Source organism: Lacerta agilis, chromosome 6 (genome assembly GCF_009819535.1).
Source record: "Lacerta agilis isolate rLacAgi1 chromosome 6, rLacAgi1.pri, whole genome shotgun sequence".
NCBI lineage: Eukaryota > Metazoa > Chordata > Lepidosauria > Squamata > Lacertidae > Lacerta > Lacerta agilis.
Window position 1 is genome coordinate 37,502,822 of NC_046317.1, and position 16,415 is coordinate 37,519,236.

General features: G+C 39.2%; 1 protein-coding gene across 11 annotated transcripts in view; it reads left to right on the forward strand.

Annotated features, from left to right (window-relative positions):
- Window positions 1–16,415, forward strand: part of DAB1 (DAB adaptor protein 1) — a 561,275-nt gene that overhangs the window by 388,667 nt on the left and 156,193 nt on the right. For 9 of the 11 annotated variants that reach the window (XM_033152001.1, XM_033152013.1, XM_033152007.1 and 6 more), the window contains one exon: window positions 11,905–12,021. The exons of the other annotated variants lie outside the window; for them this stretch is intronic. The gene's annotated coding sequence lies outside the window, so the exon portion shown is untranslated. The remainder of the gene's footprint in view (window positions 1–11,904; window positions 12,022–16,415) is intronic. 11 annotated transcript variants of the gene reach the window in all.

A 16,415-nucleotide genomic window follows, 5' to 3' on the forward strand; every position in this document is an offset into this window, starting at 1 on the left:
GGTCCAGTTGCAAACGACTCTGGGGTTGTGGCGCTCATCTCGCTTTACTGGCCGAGGGAGACGGCATACAGCTTTCGGGTCATGTGGCCAGCATGACTAAGCTGCTTCTGGCAAACCAGAGCAGCACACGGAAACGCCATTCACTTTCCCGCCGGAGCGGTCCCTATTTATCTACTTGCACTTTGACATGCTTTCGAACTGCTAGGTTGGCAGGAGCAGGGACCGAGCAATGGGAGCTCACTCCATCACGGGGATTTGAACCGCCGACCTTTTGATCGGCAAGCCCTAGGCTCTGTGGAGTAGGTGTCATTAAAGTCAATGAGGCTTATTTCTGAGTAGACATGCACAGTATCGTACTGCATAGCTTCGTTTCTGTGCTTGCAAACAGTTCAAGTCAGAATCATGTAAAGATGTGTAGCCTTAGACTCCAAGTTAGCACTTTCAAAAAACTAGGAACTTCTATGTGCAAAAGGGATGGCCTCAAGAAATCAAGGGAGACTACAAAGAAAGCTGTCAAGAAATCTTGGGTTGACCCAAATTGACCCATTTTGATTCAGGATTCAGGATTTGGTTGAGGCTAGTGCACAACCCTATAAATCAGGTAGATGAATGTGTTTAGTGATATTTGCTTTATAGGTGAGACACTTTTGAAAGAAAATGTTCTCTTTAGTGCTAGTTCTGTAATAAGTATGGAATGACTCCACATGATTCATTTTCTTCCTTTTGGTAAATTACAAAGCTCAAATTTTAACATGCTGCAGAAAAGTCTTATTGTTCCGATCTCTTTCTTCCTAGTAAGATATTATCACCTGAAAATCAAATTAACTGAATTACATGAGGAGCTTCCTTTTGAGTAGTGTTATTCATTTCAGTATGTTGGGTTGATGTTGTCTGATAGGTTAACCTCCAATTCAGTGATCAATCTTAGTCTTCATGAATGATAAATTACATCTCCAATGATAGCTTTATTAAGGATATAACATTCAAGATATAAAGTCTGAGTAAGTTCTGGAATGATTGTAAATGAAACATTAATGTAATAAACATACTTTTGAGTGCCAAATTACCAAATATTTGTGATATGAAAATTATTGATACATGCAGTGAGAAAAACATGTATTTCACACTAAGGTGAAAGAAAACTTCATGCAAATGTATTCAAAATCCAAATGTGAATCCTTATTTCAGGTGCACATTTTTAAAAAATATTAGTTTCCCTGGCAATTTCTCTCATGGCTTTCTGCTAAACTGGAAATTGGGCAATGACTTAGGGTTTGGCACCAACAACTGTATTTCTTCACTTTTTGTTTTCCAGCTCCCAGGAATGTGTTGGTGGTGAAACTGTAGATGTGGAGAGAGTTGTGAGCTGGGTGCTTCTTTAGATCAGTGTGACATGCTGCGATGTAAAATTAGCTTGTATTTTCCCAGGCTACATAATCAGCACCACGCCAGTAAAACAGGTATTTCAAGAGTGGTCACAGCCCACTGCCCACTGTGATGCCTACTGAGGCAGCTGTTCTGGCTGCCAACAGTCATCTTAGTTTCCCCAAAATGCAGTGCCCTGGAAGTCCTACCTTTCCATTAATTTTTTGTTTTTGTTGTTTGTTGTTTTTGTTTTTTAAAGCAGTTTCTGTGTTATTGGGGAAGCTACCATAATTGTTGGTTTAGGGTTTTGTTTTTGCTTTTTTGCTTTTTTTGCTTTTTTAAATTACCCACAGTGTCCCTCAGTGATGGAGCTTTTGCATTTTTGGAAAACTAAGATGGTGATTAGGAAGACCATAAAACCACAATTGGCCTTAAGCTTTCCCAGGCATGGAGTGAGTCCACTGCAATAGAATCATGGCAGCTGATTGTAAAGGAAGGCAGGTTGGGGACAAAAAAATCTACCAATAAGTGTGCACAATGATAGACGTATATAGAATCATAGAATCGTAGAGCTGGAAGGGACCCCGAGGGTCATCTAGTCCAACCCCTGCAATGCAGGAATCTCAACTAAACCATCCATTTCAGATGGCCATCCAACCTCTGCTTTGAAACCTCCAAGGGAGCAAAGTCTGCAATCTCTCAAGGGAGTCCATTCCACTGTTGAACGGCTCTTACTTTAAGAAAGTTCTTCCTTGTGTTTAATTGGATTCTCCTTTCTTGTAACTTGTATCCATCGGTTTGAGTCCTACCCTCTGGAGCAGGAGAAAACAAGCTTCCTCCAATTTCCATGAGATAGCCCTTAGGTATTTGAAGATGGCTATCGTATCTCCTTTCAGTCTTCTCAGAAGTAAGTCCCACTGAATTCAAGTGAGACTTGTGCCTATGCAAGTGTGTGGAGAATTGCTATCTAAATCTCCAACATTATTTACTTCTGTGTTTGTAGGGTCCCCTAAAATCTAGAGTTTGTTTTTTTAGTGTATGTTTCCAATTGAATCCTAATGGTAAGTCCTAATTGCTGAGTTCCAGGGTTTGAATGATTGTGTAATAATAATCCTGATAGAACATTACTGTCTAGTGAGACCCCTGCTATTCATGCCATGAGGAATGTGAAGCAATTATATATAGTGAGTTTGTTTGACAGTTTTTGAAGAAAAGGAGCATTTTACCCTAATGCAATCTTTGATAGCAAACCATTTGAGAGCAAGCCATTGTGCCACGGTTCAAAAGTTCAACGTCTTGTAAGTTTACGGTACAGCAGCCAGTTACAAAGGATACCTGGTGTAATCCAAGTTTGAAGCAGAGAAAAGTAAGCACGCTACTATTTATCACATCCACAACTTTAAAGCCTCTTTATTGAAGTAGGCCTGCTAACAATTTTCCTTTGGTTCTGTCATCTGCTGGTGCTTGAGGTCCTGGCATTTTCAATAGATGCTCTGTAGTAGATTGGCTACTCTAGAATAAATACGGTGTTTATTTATAAAGCACCTAACATTGCCGTGAAGAAATGAAAAATAGCACTGGCTTTGTCTGCAGGCTTACAGTTTCGTATTAGGCAAGAAAGGAAGGCCAATAAGGCAAAGCCCGGGAAACAGGTGTGCCCTATGAAGTCTTGCGTCTTGTTCTTTGCTTTTGTAATATAATGTACAGTCGTACCTCGGGTTACGTACGCTCCAGGTTGCGTACTTTTCGGGTTATGAACTCCGCTAACCCGGAAGCGCAACCTGATGTATGCGCGATTTGCGCATGCGCAGAGTGTTTTTCGTGGTTTTTTCGGGTTTTTTCAGAACGAATTGTTTGGGTTACGTCCTTTTCGGGTTATGTACTGTAACCCGGAATGGATTAAGTACGTAACCTGGGGTACCACTGTAATTAAGAAGCTCTTGGGGGGGCGAGGGAGGAAGAACCTTGAATCTAAAGAAATTTGGGTTGTGTCCATTCATGTTGTTCGCTTTCCATACAATAATTCTTCAAAACCTGTGCCTGTATAGGGCACTTTTGACAGAGTTCCATCTCTCGTTCAGCACTACCTATTGTAGAATTGTTGGGTTGTAAGGGACCATGAGGGTCATCTAGTCCAACCTCCTGCAATGCAGGAATCTTTTTGCCCAACGTGGGGCTCAAACCCACTCTACCGCTCTACTAACTGAGCTATCCTTGCAAGCCAGGTTGTATATGGTATTTAGCTCATTGTGATCCCTGATATCTATTGGGTTAATTGTACGGATTAGTGGGTTAATTGTTTAGGCCGGGTGTGTGGCATGATTTTCACTATGCAATGTGCTGTTTTGGTTCTGAGTTCTCTTCATATCTGCTATTTTGGGGGCATCTTCAGGCTTAAAGCCTTGATGCTAAAGCTGAATATCGAAATATTGCAGACATACATCTACTTCACCATCTCTTGCCCAAGGGTTGTTGTGAATGCAAGCTAATCTTCTCAGAATCTCAAGATTTACATGGAACTCTTAGCATTATCACACTTTGCTACAAGACATAAAATTAAAATTCCCCATGGACTTGGCTTTTTAACTAGTGATTTGCAAATTGTAATCACTAACTGTAATGATGATAGTTTTGAATTGAGGTTTAATTTCAGCATGGGACAAAGCTTCATTCTTGCTGGCATCATGACTTATGGTTGCTGAATGGTGTAAAAAATAAGCCTTTTGGGAATATATTATCTACCTCTTCTACTTTTCTATACTATGCTTTTATCTAGTTTTATAGTGTTTAAATTTTAATAAATAAATCAAATAGGATTTTGCGTAGTGTCACTGGAACAAGTGTGTGAGGAACCACTTTATGGTTTCATAGCCTCATAAGCAGTATTTGCAAATAAATATTTTCATGTTGGCATCCTGGAAAATTTGCACAAGAGAAAATTACCCACTTAAAGTAAATGGAGCCTATTTCATCTTTCCATTTCTTATCATTTTCCCCCTATATGTCACAGCATATTTCAAAAAGCACAACACAGAAAATTTACAAAGAAGAAAAGCAGCCTACAGTATCAGAAAAATGACAAGTGTAAAATTATATTCACCATTGGTGTAGTATGATATCATCATCTTTATTTTGTTTTGTTTTTTCATTGCAGTGAAATAGCCTTTGATTAAACTTCTGGTATCCATAAACCATGGCTATTTAAATCCACAATGTGTGCCTGTATAACCATGTATAAGTGTGTGTGTGATTTGCAAATAATTTCTGTTTATTAAACAGCTGATTTTCTAAACATTTTGATATTATGCAGGCCTTACAGATAAGTGAGGTTATGTGTGTTCTTCCAAGATTTCCTGAGTATACACAAGGATATTTATAATTCCAAACACATCTCCACAATGATTTAACAGTCTGCTAATTGACTAACTCAGCTGGATAAACCCTTTAAAACACTAGCAGTAGGATTTCCTAAAGTGCTTGCTAGTGGTTTAATACTCTTCTGAAAGATTTTTGCTACTTTGTATTTTATTGTTATTATGGATAATAATAATAATAATAATAATAATAATAATAATAATAATAGCCAGCTGGTGGCCTGCTGTTCTATCTAACTCCAGTGCTGTATCAAAATTTAATCAGCATGTAGTAATTCCACCCCTCCCCCAAAAAACACTCTTAAGGAAAAATAAAATGGTTTATAAATGTTGGAAGCAAAGAAGATATTACACACTTATTGTTGTGTTTTCTCTCCTTCCACACACATACACAATCTCAATTAAATTTATATCCTGCATTTCCTGCAAGGAGCTCAAGGTGGCGTATATGGTTATCTCAACCATCCCATTTTATCCTCCCAGCAAATATCCCAAACCATAGGTAAATGTGTATCAGGTTTTTTATATGTTATGGAGAGTTTCAGAGATATGTCCCATTTGTGTTTGTGTACCTGATGTCTGAAAAAGAGGGGGGGGGGAATGTCACATTGCATTGTTGTTGTTGTTGTTTTAAAATTTTTTGCTTCTGCAGTGTATAATGCATTTTTCAGCTATGGTTGTAAAACAGTTTTTGTTATCAGTTGTGTATTAATGAGATCACAGTAGGAATAAGAGATATGTTAAGGGCTCTGCTTAATCCTCAGAGTGAAGGGAATGTAGGAAGACTTACCCAGGTTTGAGGACTTTTTAGGATGAAGACCTATAGAATCATAGAATTCTAGAGTTGGAAGGGACTATGTGGCTCATCTACTAATCACACACAATTCAGAATTGCAGGAAAGGACACATTCTGACCATACAGGCTTCAGTCTTGCACATGGTTCTGTAGGTCTTGCTGAAATGCAGCTTTCCATAGCAGATATTGATTGACAGCCCTCATGCTTAAGCATATCCTTCCAGCATATCTTTCCAAGTCGTTTAAGAGTTCTGTGGGGATGATAAGTTTGACATGTTTAGTTTCCTTGGTCATGGGAAACCAGACTTTCCACTCCTTGCCCACTGAATTTTGGTTTGGAGTGTGTAACTTTCCCTATGAAACACATCTACTCATGTGGCGAGAAGTGGGCAGAAGACATGGAGATAGCTGAATATTACATACACTGTTTTATTTTCATTAGATATATAAGCCCACATAGCCTGTGCCTCTTAGGGTAGGTCTGAAGCAAAATCTAAAATACTAACAAAACCTACCTGTAATCTTTACATTAAAATTGCTCTGTCTCTATATTAATTCATATGCCTTTAGTTTTATATGGATCTAAGCCTTATGCTTTTGAAATACCTGTGCCTTGTTACTGCATTAGACTTGCCTATTACACTGATGCATTCCATTTTTATTTCATTTGAAGAAATGCATACAGGTTGGATGGCTATCTGTCATGGATGCTTTAGCTGAGATTCCTGCATTGCAGGGGGTTGGACTAGATGACCCTTGGGGGTACCTTACAACTCTACTATGATTCTGTGATCTAAGTTGAAGAAATAAAAACAAAGTATATTCTATAATGCACTATCTACATAAATCACGAGGAAGATAAACATGTATTTTTTCTGATTTTTAATGTTTTTACTGTAATTTGTAGGATCCAAATTTCTACACAGTGTGCTTTCTGACATTAAAAAAATAATAATATCTTGCAATTAGGTTGGGAGGGTTGTAAAAAGAAAAAGGTTAAAGGAGCTGGGGACAGGGGGACTGCCAGTACTTTGACTGGCTGTGCTAAAAATATACACAAAGTCATACCAGCCATTTAGTTGAATTTTATACAGAACTGCATTATTTGTGCATAACTACTCACTTAGACTTACCGCTGGATGCTATATGTCATTAAAATTTAATCACTGCTCTGTGACACTGAGGTCAGGGAGGCTGGTCTGAGAGAATGGAAGGAGAGAGCAAACTTGATGGGTAGTGAAATATTTCAATCAGTGAGCACACTGATTTATTTGTTTAAGGAGGGACCTGAGGGAAAATGAGTTTGGCTGTTTTCTTGCAGGTAAGCTGCAGGGAACAGTCAAGATATTATCCAGAAAGGTCAGAGCTGTACATCACAATAATCGTGCATAATAACAACAGTCTAAAATGTCCCATTTTTACACACTGCAGACAATCAATTGAACTGGCAGTATTAACTGTCTTACAGCCGTTTACCAAGACACATAGGCAAGGCAAACTCTTTCCACACTTTGATGATGGGGGTTTTCCCCTCAAGAAATGCAACAAAAGGTAGCAAGCACTTTTTAATATTAGTTTGGTATGTTAATTTTTTGAAGACAAAATTTTTATTGTTACCTCTGTTGCCTTGGAGCATGGTTTTGGCTTTTTTTTTAATAGCTTGGATCAGGAGTCACAAGTGGGCTGTGTAGGACTTGCCTGGTTGTGTCAGTGGTTGTTGGTAACTGTATGACATACGGGGGGAAATGACCTCATAGTCAGGGATGGGACCCCCTTTTTGACCAAGAATAAAGACAAAGTCCCTTATTGTCTCCCCTAGTAAAAGTCATGTTTTGCTATGTTTGTAAATCCAACAGGGTTGATTAATATGTCTGCCTTTCTATCTTATTTTCCATCTATTTGTGTAGGCTTGTACCTAGGATTCCACCCTGTATTCAAAAACCTGAAGAGTTATGCATCAAAGCCAATCAGCCAGTCAATTAAATGTGCCCGGTTAGTCAGACCTGGCAAAAAGCCATGGCAATCTAGCCAAATATATATTTAAGACACTCTGCTCTTTGTGAACTGCATTTGGAACAGCATTTTCAATAACAAAATGGTGAATCAAAATCTACCGGTATATAAAAAATTCTTTCCAGTAGCACCTTAGAGACCAACTAAGTTTGTTCTTGGTATGAGCTTTCTGAAGAAAGCTCTGAAGAAGTGTGCATGCACACGAAAGCTCATACCAAGAACAAACTTAGTTTGTCTCTAAGGTGCTACTGGAAAGAATTTTTTATTTTGTTTTGTCTATGGCAGACCAACACGGCTACCCACCTATAACAAAATCTATATATTCTGTTTCCTATGAATCAGCCGACAGGACTAGGAAAGCATTCGGTCATTTGTGATTTGTTGTATCTCTGAAGATCCTGTCTTGCCCACCATCTTCTGTTACTGCTGTAACCATTATTTCAACCTATTCTCTTTATCAGGTGCAAGATCAGAAGAGGTTAAGCTCAGGTGTTTGGTTTTTTAATATTGCTAATATCTTAGTATTATTAAGAAATGCACACTAGTTGGAAAAATACTACAACTACTGCTACTGCTGTAGATAACATCAGTGAATAGATAAAATCAGCAAATCATAATAAGCTTTCCTTACCTACAAGACAGTTTCCAGTAGATGCTTGAAAAATGTGGAAGGAAGTAGTAGGACTTAGATGACACAGTGGGATGGAATTGAGAGTTCAGACTCTATCACGCTCTCAGGGGAGCACAACAGGATAGGGTTTGACTTGTAATTTGGCTCGAAATTATATTTTCTACCAACCAACCCACTTTTACTAGTTTTTTTTCTGATTAAACTGGGCTGCTAGCTTCTGGCTAAATTGAATGCCCCCTCCTTCCCCGAAGAATCAAAGCAGCTGCTTCATGCAGTGAGTTTGTTGGCCAAACAAGACATGGTGTCAAATGAATTTTCGTATGCAATCCTCAATATTTTAAAAATAAAAAAGCATTAGTTGAGAGGGAAAGAGGAATTAGTTTATGAAGATTGCAGCTGGTGCAGAGGTGAAATTTGAATCTTCCTCACCAGCACATGCTTTGCATTCACATGGCCTCAGGTTCAACCACTGACTTATTCAAAGAGGACTGTGTGAGACTCCTTCTTGAAACCCTGGTGAGCAGCTGCCAATCAGTGTAGGAAATGCTGAGGTGGGTGGGCCAAAATCTGACTTAGTCTAAGGCAGGCATCCCCAAACTCGGCCCTCCATATGTTTTGGGACTACAATTCCCATCATCCCTGACCACTGGGATGATGGGAGTTGTAGTCCCAAAACATCTGGAGGGCCAAGTTTGGGGGTGCCTGGTCTAAGGTAGCTTCCTGTGCTGCTTTCTGGCCTCAACAGAAGATTTTTCTCAAAGCAAATACCAGCTGCAGAAGAGGGATTTTCCCCAGGTCTACAGCATGGAAGAAAAGGGTTAAATTCCACCTCTATGCCAGCTGCAATGATTAAAGCTGATGGAAAATATTTTAAGATACCATACATTGCAAAGACATTTTTAATGCCATGTGTAGTTTGGCCTTGCATGTGAAAACATTTAGGGATATAACCTTCATCATAACTGCTAAAACCAACAGAAGACATATTTTCTAGTGTGGTGATGATATGTAATGCAAGGACGACCAAGAGGTTTTAAAATTTATTCTCACCAGAAGAAGTTTGTTGAGCAACCCCAACTGTGTGCCCCATGGAGTTGGTGTACATTGCCAGCATTACTATTTTTCGCATGCATAATAAATAACTGTCAGGTTTCTTTGAGGAGCAGATTGGAAACCTTGTGCTTTTTCAGAGAGTCTGGTGTGGCTACTGTAGAGCTGGATTACTGCTGTGCTGAAATAAGTTATCCAATTTCTCAAATGCTTCTCTTCCCTTCTGGAAGAAGCTTCCATTTTTCTGCCTCAACCTAATAGCACTTTTTGGAATTTTGCCAGATTTTGTTTTGTAGATGAGGGGTTTAGTATCTTCTTTGAGTAGTAGGTGCCAGCCCATACATGGTCCGCTGCAGCTGACTTTGTTAACATGTTTTGACTTGCCTGAGCAAAAATACTCAGTAAGTGCCTGGGCAGTTATGAAAGTAAAGCCCAACCTACTCCCCAAATCTGGGGAAAGAGTCCAAACAGGGACAATTGTTTGTGACTTCCTTCCTTCCTTTCTTCCTTCCTTCCTTTTTTAATTAGCAATTGTTTATACTGGTTAAGATTTCTAATTCTATTTTTTCTTCCATGCTTTACATTAGTTTTCTATTTCTGTTGATTACAGTAGCCCTATCTGAGAACTTGCCCCCCCTCTTTTCTCCAAATAACAGGAGAGGTTTGCTGCCAACAACAATGGCTTTTTCACCCCTTAACAGAGTGTTGAAATGGTTCACTAAATATCAGGGCCCATGGCAGAGCAGTGAAATGATAATCTCACCAACTCAACTGTCAATCTGGGTTAAAATATGTTAATATCCAGCCCCCTTTGTAGTTACCCACACATGTTTTGCTTGCTAGCTGTCAGAATTACAGCTGACCTCTTGCTCAAAAGATCTGGAACAGTTAGCAAATGCTGAGGGATGTTGCTTGCCAAGGGAAAGATCAAAATAGGTCCCTGGAAGATTAGACTGAAGGATTATTTGAAAGGAGAGGATTTGTGTATCTGTAGTATGCTTTTCCTGCAAGTGATATTTTCTAGGGAACAGAAATAGATATTCCATTTTTAGGCTATTTTTACATTTGTTTCGGCACTAAATCAGAGATTAGTTATGATATTTGCAGGAAGAATACAGGTTGAAGTAATTCTCAGCCGTGTTCTGTAATATGCCTCCAAAGTTTTAGCAGCTTATGAATTGCACAGTAATGTCAGCTTACCTCAAGAATAGTTGTTTCAAAAATCTTAACATGTGTGCCATGCATCATGGTGTTTTGTACTCCACAGGAACGTCATAAAATCCAGCCTGGGGATTTGTCACAAAATATTGCCTTGAGCGAGACCTCAGGTTCTGTCTGTCTAGGAGTCATGTCTTTACTGTGATCTGCTGACACAACTGATAGTATCCTTCCCTTATTCATTGTCTGTGTACATTCACATTTATACACTAATTGTGTATTTTCTATATTGCTTTTAAATTAGGAGTATAATTTAGGTTCCTTAGATTGGGCAGATTCTAATTCTCCAAGAGCAGGCACTGAGGCAAAAGCCATCTAGTAGGTAGATGTAACTTCCACGCTTCGTGCCCAAAGAGCAGGTAGAATAATTGAGTTGGCTAGAACCTTGTAGGCTGTCCAGTCCAACTCACTTCCCCATCCACACCTTTGGAGAGAGTCTGTTCTACTGTGAAACAGCTCTTACTGGCAGAAAGTTCTTCCTAGTGCTACAATACCACTCACCCATGAAACTGGTTCTGGCTCTTTAGACTCTGATGGCACAGGAATTTTGGTATACTATTGCTTGCCCAATTTGCAAAGGTTGTGGATGTCACTGCATCGTGACATGTGCCCTAAATCAGTTTTCATTGCTGAGCGGCAGAATCATATAATGCTTACAATCCTGCTTACTGTAACTGCATAGTATATGCTCATTCCGTGTTTCTACGTTCTGTGTTATCTGCAGTTTGCCTGATAAATTAAATACCTCCTTATAAATTAGGTCAGATGTCAAAAATAATGTGTAACTTTGTTTAAAGACCGTAAAATAAAATTATCTGTGGGAGGACTGTAAGCAAATTCTGAGGATATGTTTCTTTATGCCTCATGCTACCCTCACAGGGTCATTGGGTTGGAATTTTGCATGTATGTAGTGCATGACTTGAAGCTCAAGGGAGAGAAGAGGGAGACTCTTGCTTCTTGATTTCTGCCAAAATTCATCAGTGTACCTAAAGAGATTATTACAGGGGTTTTTATTCCTGCAAACAACAAGTAGCCAATATGTTCTCAAGGCAGATTCATGTAAACCAGCAAGTTTTGTATTCTCCACCCCACCCCCCAATCCCATGTCCTAGAAACTTATTATGCTAATACTGAGGTTGGGGGTTAGGTGAGTGAAATGATGAAGGAACATTTCTGGTGTGTGCTTTTTTAAAAAAGGGGTGTGTGAGAGAGAGGAGAGCCCTTCATCCTTTCCTGAATAACATGATGAATTGTGGAAGCTGTGATTGAAAATTCTAATCACAGCCTTGCAGTCCTTCAGATCGCAACCGTTGACAGTTGATTCACTCCTTTTCATGCCTGCTGCCTTGCACTGCTTATGGTGTCTCTTATGCATGAATCTATCATTAGCACACAAAGCATGATGGATTGGTTGGGAAACCTCTGTCCTCAGAACCTGGGAAATGCTTCTTTTTCAGAATCGCAGAGCCTGTGTGTGACACCGTCATGAATGAGAGAAGGAAGTAATGCACTATTGGATGTGCCCGCTTGCTGCCAGTTTTGAGACGCAGCAAAAATGATGCATTGTGGGGAATGTAAGTATATGGCCTGTTCTTCCCTCATCAGCTACCAGTGCAGAATAAAACATTGATCACAATCAGTGCAAACTACTCCTAGCAAATGTATTAAGAAAGTGATGTTCTTTCAAAAATCCAAACCGTAGAATAATTCCTCCTCAAACTGCATGCAGTACATTCAATCCTTTTGACTTTCAGAGCAGTCATAAGAACCGAAAGGACTGCGGGTTAATTGGTTTTGATCTCCGTGGAGATTTTCTTTGCACCCTTTGACTGTGGGATGAGAACCACCTTACTACATTCACAGGTTGCTTTTTTATTTGCTTGGTTTTTTTTATTTGTCTTGGTGACAAAAGCAAATGCATTTTGGCTGAGATGGTAGATCAATAGGAACAATTTTCAAATGCTGAATCAAAACAAAAGTAAAAACAGTCATGTTCAAAGACATCAGAGCTGTACTGTACTACAGTGCCTTGTAATAAATGAATTTGCACCGCTGAGTTGACAGTGGTTTGAAGTAACATCATCTAAAGTTTATATTATGGTTTTTGGAAGGCAGCCTTAAAATACAATAAGAAAAAAGTATTAACAGAAGTTTTTTTTTATAAAAAAAGAAGATGGGGCAACATGCTGTTATAGAAAACAAATTATGTTGAGGCTATATTTTCTTTCTACAAGTACTTTAAAGAGCGTTGAGTGAAATCCTAGAAACAGATATCCCTGCTGCAACTTTGCTGCAACTTGCAATAATAAAAAGCTCTAAAAGGTAGTAGGAATTTTCCCTCTTCGATTTGCATTATTGTGGGATTTTAATTGGTTATATAGAAAATACCAGCATTGTTCTGGAACGCAGGCAGTAGCAATCCAGATTAGAAATTTAGGTTGTTTACCCAGATGGAGTTGTAGGTAGGTAGCCGTGTTGGTCTGCCATAGTCAAAACAAAAATAAAAAATTCCTTCCAGTAGCACCTTAGAGACCAACTAAGTTTGTTCTTGGTATGAGCTTTTGTGTGCATGCACACTATCTGAAGAAGTGTGCATGCACACGAAAGCTCATACCAAGAACAAACTTAGTTGGTCTCTAAGGTGCTACTGGAAGGATTTTTTTATTTTTGTTTTTACGCAGATGGAGTCACTAACATTAATATGTTCTTGTGTTTCTGTATGGACAACATAAATGTGGTGTCTTTAAGGATATAATGAAGGGGTCCACAGATTCATTTGCTGTGTTGTCTACCCTAGGTTGACTAGCCTTACTCCAGATGCCCCATAGAAATAGCCATCACCATGACTTTTCTTGACATTGCAGATGACATAGTAAGGGATATTCCACTTAATTTAGAGCTTTTGCCAATGGCAGAATGAGCACATGTCTCACCTGCACCTGTCTTCTAAAAAGGTCCATTGTGAAGTGATAATAGAGCCATAAATGCGGAGTAAAGCATCTAGCTGCAGGAACAACATTTGAGGCAGTGTCAAACTCAGCCCAATCCCCTTTCTTCTCTCTCTTGTTTGCTCCCAAAGATGTTTAGCAATTCTTTTGAAAAGATGAGAAGAGACTGGACTGCATTTCAGAAAAGTCAGAGCTTCCTGTATTCAACTGAGCTTGTATATATGAGGCAGCTGGTTGTGGCTAGAAATGGCATGTCTTTGCCTCAGCCTACAATATTTAGCAGAGGTGGGTACATGTTGTAATCATGTTTTTAGTAGGTGCAGTATAGGAAGCAGGGGAGGAAAGAGAAACACATACAGCCAAAGGAAATTTTTATCCTATTTTCTTTTTTAGTGCTTACTGTTCAATATAGCCACAACACACTCATGTGCTAATTGTTTGCTTGAGTAAGAAGAGTGTGTGCAGTCAGCTCTGCTAGCTGGAACATACAAAACTGTGGTTATAGCATTCTGTTCTTACAAATTATACGTTTTATCTCATTTGGCATTATCTTAACCATGGAAGCTACACTAACACTGTTTTCATGTAATATGCATGTGCAAACCCATCTGTAAAAATATCTTGGGAAACTAAGATGGGAAGCTGTGTATCACTTTAATAGATCTTTTTTTCGGTTGCAGCATGCATATGATCATACCCTTGTACTTTCAAATATTCAATCTTTATTTATTTAATCTTTATTTTTGGGGTGTGTATGTGTCATGTACTGGTTCCATAATTACAGTGCTCAATGGTCTCCTTATATATAACAAAATCCCTACCTGGAAGGCTACCATGAGTTAATGAAAAGTGCATTGATCACATGCTGCTCTACACGCAAGTTTTAGCTCATTTATTTGAAGGAAGTGTTTTCCGTGTTGGAGCTTTCTCATATGTGAATGTGAATCAGCTGTATAGCAGATTAGAATTCCTGCTTCACCCATAAGCATGCATTAGAAGAGTAGAGGAAAATCCAGTCTAAGCATCCTGATTATGAGTACAACAGATGGTTAAAGGGTAACTAATACACATTATGAGGTCTTGAGTAAAAGCCCAGAGTTTCCCCTCTTAACCAAAGCCCTTGCTTCTTCATTAGATTATCTACTATTTTTATATGAGCTATGTAGCATCTTTGCAAGATTTGTGGTCTTCGTTTTCCATTTATCTTTTTGTTTGCTCTCCTGACCCATTTTTAAACTACCATTTTATCACTTGCTTGACACATTATAGATGCCACTAAGCCATAAGCTGCCCTACTTTTACTGCCAGTTTCCTCAAAACCTTAGTTCACTGGTAAGAGCAACTTTTTTTGGCGGTGGGTAGGATTTGTAAACAAATATGTTTTACTGATGTGATGATTTCTAATAGATCCTTGCTAGATCACGGGCATTAAAAATTCCCCCTGTCTCTCTAATCTGAATAAGTTGGGGTTGAATCCCAATGTGTACATGAATGGTAACTTCTTTATGAGAACTAAATGATATAAGTAATACTATTTGGTCTCTGGGAAATGGTTTTCTAATTTTGTTCAGTATATGTTGCTAGGAGTAGCAACCAGCAGCCATGAAGTGAGTAAGGCCTCCTGAATCCTGCATTATGGGTTCCTCAGCCACATCATGTACTATTGAGAAGCTTATTTGCTGCTCCCACACACAACTCAGGAGAAGTGCCAGTCTGTCAGTACAGATTAAATACACAAGTAGAAATATGCAAAACTCAAGATGTTTCCGCATATGATCTCTCCACCCTCCATCCAGCAAACGAGAGGCAATATCATTCTTCAGAAGCACTTGAGGAATGTGTGGATTAGAACTGAGGAGGTAGCTTGGAGCAAGTCACAAGGGTCAGATTAGGGAGGCCTGGAGGATAACATTTGGCCCCTAGGCCACAGGCTCCCCATCCCTGTTATAAGACTTATTGCTGTTAATTGTGCGAGGGAGCTGTCTTCTATAAACTGGTTTTTTTCACCGTTTGCCTCTGCTCCTTTAACTCTGTGGTGCTCTGCTCTTTTCATTTTGTGTTGCTTCTCCCAGGAATAAGGCCTCTTCCTGCCTCTTTTCCCAGTTCAATACTTGGCCTAGAATTAATTTGATGCAAGTGGACATTGGCACATTATAAATGGAAATGAGACTGCTGACACTTTACAGGCATTGAACAGTTCTTAGGTGGTCACAGCTTCTGAGTGACTGTTACTCTAGAGGGATTGCAATTGGTGACCTAGAGTGAAAGGTCCTCAATCTCATTACAGATAGCCTGACCACTCATTTCCATCAAAAGCTGTGCTTTTGTTTTTTTTCACACTAGAACTTTAGGTCCAGTGCATCTTTGCGCTTTTTTGGTTTCTATAACGAAAGGTCTCGTTGCATTAAAACACAGCTTGTTGTTTACAAACTGGTGTGGAAGCTCTCTGTAATCTCTGCAGTGTAAACAAAAGTATATACCTTTATTTGGCTTTTGCCATACTTGGTGAATCAGTAGGCTATTCTAAATGATGTGCAACAGACTCAGAATCGCTGTGTCAGAGAATAGCATCAAAAATGGTCTGAGTATAAATGTACTCACTGAGGTCTTTCAGAGGGCCAAACCACACCCTATGCTTCACATGTGACATGCAACTGTGTCTCTGATGTTTCTTTAATTACATGCATAAGGTCCTCAAGTGTTATTGGGATCACAGCAAGCAAAGCCGCAATCAGTATGAAAATTGGTATCAATGCTGGGGTGGCGGGGAGTTCCTACTGGTGCCGGTGGGAACATTTTTCTAATTCTTGTAGCTGTGCCTTGGGAAATATTGTCATTTTTATCATGGCTGAACATGGAAGAGATAAATCTTCCCTTCCTGCAAGCTGTAACCTGGATACCAATCATTACTCATGGCACCAATAATTAAAGACACAGCTACACATTAAGCACAATGTAACAGTTGGCCCTCAAATATCCTAGCCTGGTCATTGTTTGTTGACCTGTTTCTATCTGTCCTG